Source organism: Acomys russatus, chromosome 8, assembly GCF_903995435.1.
Source record: "Acomys russatus chromosome 8, mAcoRus1.1, whole genome shotgun sequence".
In the NCBI taxonomy this organism is placed as follows: domain Eukaryota; kingdom Metazoa; phylum Chordata; class Mammalia; order Rodentia; family Muridae; genus Acomys; species Acomys russatus.
This window is the reverse complement of record NC_067144.1, coordinates 49,523,416-49,529,401: the sequence shown is the minus strand read 5'-3', so window position 1 is coordinate 49,529,401 and position 5,986 is coordinate 49,523,416. Positions and strand designations below refer to the sequence as shown.

The 5,986-nt window shown below is 42.6% G+C and overlaps 1 pseudogene; it reads left to right on the top strand.

Moving 5' to 3' along the window:
- Positions 1-2,382: 2,382 nt before the first annotated feature.
- On the top strand, positions 2,383-4,376 carry LOC127193004 (tetratricopeptide repeat protein 27-like; annotated as a pseudogene).
- Positions 4,377-5,986: the final 1,610 nt, after the last annotated feature.

Below are 5,986 nucleotides of genomic sequence, written 5' to 3'. Positions count from 1 at the left end.
GAGGACTCAAGGTGCTTCAATCTCACTCAGAAGGAGACATAAAATAGACATTAAAGGTGGGTGGAGGGAAGTAACTAAGAAGGAGTGGGGATGGAAGTGCTTCTTGGCCATTCAAGATTCCTTGTTGACTGAGGGGTACTTCCTCCTCCACTATATGGTCATAGGCTATCAAGTCTCATCTTGGTATCCTGCTTATTCTTTCTCTGAGTGCCATCAGGCTTCCCCATAAAGGGGAGGTGGTCAAATATGGAGCACCAGAGTTCATGTCAAAATCACTCCCTACTCTCCACATAACTGTGGAGAATGTCCTGTTCATTGGGTAGATCAAAGTAGGGGTTCGATGTTTCCTATTTTATTGTCCTTGGTTAGTACAACAGTTTGAGCAGAACTCCCTGTTTCCCGATTGACCTATCATGATTTTCTTCTTGTAGGTTTCTAGGACCCTCTGGAAGTCCCCCTCAGTCATAGAACTAGGGGAGGAGAATAGGGTGAAAGCTGGAGGGAGGGAGAATGGGAGGATACAAGTGATGGGATAACACCTGAGTTGTAATCTGAATAAATTAATAAAATTTAAAAATAAAGATTCCTTTCTTGAGAATTCTCTGTTTAGCTCTGTAACCAACATTTTTTAATTGGATAATTTGACTTGTTAGTGTTTAATTTCTTTGATATTAAAAACAAGAAAATCATGAAATTTGGATGCAAATGGATGGAACTAGAAAGGATCATCCTGAGTGAGGTAACCCAGACCCAGAAAGACATACATATCATGTACTCACTTAGAAGAAGATATTAACCATATATTACAGGATATACTACAAATCATAGACCCAAAGATATTAAGTAACAAGGACAGCCCAAGGGAGGCCCACCATGAATCTCACTCAGAGGGGGGAATAAAATAAACAGTGGAAGAGGCAGTGGAGAGAGAACTGGATAAGAGAGGGTGTGGAGAGGGAAAGGAGGTTGGGGTATCAGATGTGGGAATAGAGGAGAGGGGACATTTGAGGGCCTGGAGAGAAAATAAAGGCAGAGGGCATCACTGGGAGGATTATAGGCATGTCTCAAACTGAGCCTCCTGGGATTGGGGGAAGACTGAAGAGGCCATCATCTAGCCAGTCAGGACCTATAGTTGTGGGAGAGGCAGACCAGTCCACCTACAAAACCTTCCAACCAAAATTTACCCTACCTACAAGATGTGCAAAGATAAAGATAGAGACTAAGGGAATGATCAACAGATGCATGGCCCAACCTGGGACACACCCATGGGAGAGAGCCAACCCCTGCCACCATTAAAGATACTCTGCTATGTTTACAGACAGGAGCCTAGCTTAACTGTTCTCTGAGAGAACCCAACAGCTGATCAAATCAAATGCTGAGACTCATGGCCATGAAAGAGATGGGGGTGGGGTTTAGAAGGACCTGAATGGGACAAGAATGATGCAAGAAGACAAACTAATCAACTAGCCTAGACCCATAGGGGCTTACAGAGATGGAAGCACCAACTGAAGAGCATGAATGGACTGGACCCACCCACACACACATCTGTAACTGATGAGCAGTTTAATCTTATTGTGGGTCCCCTAGTAAGTTGAGAGGGTGCTGTCAATGACATGGTCTGCTTTCGATCACTTAGCCCTAATGGGGCTGCCTTGCCTGTCCTCAGTGGATGAGGATGAGCTCAACCCTGATTCGAATAGATGTGCTAGAGTTGTTGTTGGTGATGATGAAATCCCTTTTTTTCTGAAAACAATGGGAGAGGGGTAAGGGGAAAAAGGTGGGAGGGAGGGACCAGAGGGACAAGAGGGAGGGGCTACGATAGGGATGTAAAGTGAATACATAAATTAAAAATAAATAAAATTTAAAAAACAAAATGACATGTACCTAATCTCAGTTTGTCTCTCCAGATAATCTTGAGTAACAGAGAAAAGAATCTTTTACTTCTTTAATTTGATCACACTTAGGAAAGGAGATCATACAGGAAAAGTAGATCCTCTGGGGAAAATCCAGACCTGTGTCTTTAATAAAATGCTAAGATCTGTTTCCCACTGACAGAAAAGAAGCTCACAATGGGAAGGAATGAAACGGAAACAGAAAAACTGAGCCATAAAGAAAATTACCATGTTGTATATTAGACAAACAAAACACAGAACTAACTAGAGCTCTGAAATTCATTATGTTCTCAAAGGAGTCTTTTATGTCCCAAAATTTTATTTAGAGTTTGGTTTGGTTTAAAAAATTAATATTCAGATGGCTGCCCCCATGTACCTATGTACTCACATAGGACTCTAGTATTGTGGGTGTCTTTAAGGTACCTGTGGCCATTAGACGTCAATGAATTTGCACTCTCCTCCCTTGTGGGGTTCCGTTTGGGGTACAGCAATGTGGACTCCAGAGCTGATGTTTCTGAGGGCCTTCCCCACAGAGGAGGAGCTGCGTTTAAAGTAGCACAAGGGCGTCTGTGACTCAGATATTGGAGTTTCCTTAGATATGTTGTTAGAAGGGAGCTACAAGGCCATGTCCTTTGTACATTCAGTGACACAAAATATTTTAAATTCAGCAACAGTGATGGCTGAAGAAAAGATTGATAACTATCTGGAGAAGTAAATAGGAAATTTCCTGCATTGTTCTACATATATGGAAGAAATTGAAAGACAGCAGCTGGTGTGAGCAGCTCACATCTTTTTGTTCAGAATAATGGAGTGGCCTCTTGTGGACTTGCACACTAAGGACTTCTTGCCACCTGTTCTGCTTGAGCAGTTCAGTGAGGTCAAAGAACTGGATGCTGTTAATATGGATCTACTCATTCTAGATGGCGAATCAGTCTACAGCCTGACTTCAAAGACCATACTGCTGTTAATAGCATACATTTTCCTAGTGAACATCAGACATAAACTAACGCTCTCCAGAGCTTGCCTTGGTGGACTTTGAGACATGTGAATATTCACCAACAGTTGCTTGTGGAGCGCCCACCTCAGCTTTTTGCTCTTGCTGAAAACTGTATTGATCAAGGGCTGAATGTAGCGAATTTATTTGAAGGTGATTCAGGTTGACCTTTGGCTATTCATTTCCATATTTAATGTACACATGTATTTTTATGTTATTATAAATATAAAGAAACAAAAGATCGGTTCAGTACTGCCAAAGACACCAGCAAGTTACAGATTGATTTGACACATGCTTGGGAAAAATGACACAATTCCAGGAAAATTATGTGGCACAGCTGATTCTCAATGTCAGGAGAGAAGAGGATTTCCCTTCCAGATGTGAGTTCAGCCTGGCCCCCAGTCCCCCGCAATGTTTAACCAAGACTCTTGAGCTTAATGATGATACGGTTCTGAATGAAATTAACTTAGCAGATATTGACTGGTTCAGAATGCCTGACCTATGTGCACAGAAGCTTGCTGTTATCCTCGGAGTCTGCACAAATTTCCAGAACAACCCAGTTCATCAGCTAACGGAGCAGGAGCTGCCAGCTTTCACATCTTGTTTACTTTCACAGCCAAAATTCTGGGCCATTCAGACATCAGCCTTGATCCTCTGGACAAAACTTGAAAGAGGAAGCACAGGGCAAGTAGAATGAGCAATTAGGCAAACACAGGCTCTTGCAGACCAGTTTAAAGATAAAATTACATCTGTCCTGGAACATCTGAGGATTTTCTATTGTTGTCAAGTGCCCGCTCACTGGGCTATTCAGTGCCAGCTTGCAGGTCTGCTCTTTTGAGTTGGTATGTATTACATCTGCCCTTCAGATATTTGAGAAGCTGGAGATGCGGGAAGACATGGTCATCTGTTATGAAAGGGCTGGGTAGCATGGGAAAGCAGAAGAAATCCCTATGCGAGAACTAGAGAAAAAAGAAATACCAATTTTATACTGCTTCCTTGGAGATGTCCTATAAGCCCACTCCTGCTATAAGGCCCAGGAGCTGTCAGGACACCTTAGTGCACATGCCCAGCATTCCAAAGCCCTCCTCCATCTTTGGAATAAGGAGTTTTGGGAATGTGTGCAGTGCTTAAAATGCTCAGTGAAGATTAATCCCATGTACCTTGAGGTTTGATTTTTTCTAGGCTGCACCTACTTGGCCTTGGAAGACTATGCAGCCTCAAGGAAGGTGTTTGAAACTGTGTGACCCTCTAGCCTGACAATGCAGATGCCTGGAAAAATATCAACTTCCTATATTTGATTAAAACAAAAAAACCACACTTTCAGAACATTACAGGAAACTCTCAAGTATAACTACAAACAGATCTGGGAAAACTACATCCTCACCAGCATCCATGTTGGGAAATTTGGGGAAGCCATTAAAGCTTACCACTGGCTTCTGGACCTGCGGGACAGATACAGAGATGTTCATGGCGACACTTGTGGAACTTAGTTTACCAGTGTCCCACCATGTGTCTTCTTCTTGCATCTCTGGCATTGTGGCTCAGGAGGTTGTCCCACCTGGCTGCTACTGCAAAAAGGGAAAAAGTTCTAGTGACTACAGACTGTTCTCTGGGTCCTCCAACAATAGCTCAAGCCTGTCTGATCTCCCAAACCTTTCTGAGGGAACAACTTGGCAATTCCAGAGCAATAGGACCTATTTCCTGCCCAACTATTTGTGTCTGGGCACATCCCAGACTAATTTTCAGCGGGCAGATCCTGAGAAATCAGATATTTTTCAGAATTTGGCAATTCTTCCTCTCCTACAAGTTCAAAGCTCTTTTATTAGTTCTATTTTGGAATCCCTAGATCCTTGCCATCAAGAAGAGAAAACAGGAGATAAAATCATTGGTTATCAGATCATGGGTCGAATTCTATTTTGTAGGACCATAGTATGGTCTCCATTCCAACTCTTTCCTTCAGTAAGAGGAGAACTGGAAGGGCATATGTCCCAGAAGGTTTCTACTGTGCAGGAACAACTAATTTTTCAACATGTGAAGAAATACTGTAAAATACCCAGTCATCTGATAGATGTTCCAGGGGTACCTGAACTTCCCACACTCAGTTACCTATACCCATGGCTCAGAATACTGAGGAAAATACCAACAGAGCTCCATGTGTTCCATCATTTCATGTCCATGGAAACTTTGGGTTGAATTCTGATTTAAATAGGACAGAAGCAAAACCAAACCAAAACAAAGCCAAAAAGGCAGATATTCTGAACAGCACATAGAATTGCGACTATTTCTGAGGACAGGACAAGGCCAGACAATTTTGCTCAAGCAAAAATTTGCACCCCAAACAAAAAGCCAAGGATTACTTCCTAACAGGAGCCAGCAAAGAAGCCAGCACATCTGTTGTGCAAGCATGGAGCAGCAGGTGCAATCCCTAAGCAAGAGGACAAATTGCAGGGGCCAAGTGACCCATGCAGACAAGCTCAACAGCCAAAACAAATGCACACTCTAACTCAGCCCTTTGCGGTTGCAGAAGACCATGGTCTCTGAAATAGATGAGTCTATCCAGGACACTTCAATATTAAAGCCTTTTAGGAATCTATGAGGCTGAGTCTAGAACCAGGAGTACGATGTGAGAAATCAGAGTCATTGGCACAAAATTTTAAATCTTCAGAATTAACCTCTGAACCATCTATACCAGATAGAGCTTAAAAGTTCAAGACTTATTTAAGTATGTCTTCTAGGGACCACACCCAAAATTTCAAAAGCTGGACAGGTTTGGAAACATGAAATTAGTGGATAGGAGAGATCTGCCCTTAATAAGAACATTCTGCAAAGCTTCATGTAGCTGCTGTTTACTGCTTAGCCACTGCCTACAATGAAAGAGCTATCTGGGAGAGAAGAATGTGAGAATAGGTCTGTAATTTGAGATCAAATTGATGCTCCTAGGAAAATTACTCTCCCCAGCTGTCAACTGTTGAGCCACAGGCTCTTCCAACATCCCTTTGAAGCCCTGACTTCCACTTCCTGTCATTCTGCCCTGCTGATTGGCTAAAAAGTGCTTTCTTGACAACTGCTATCATCCACTCAACATTCCTTGGCAATTCCA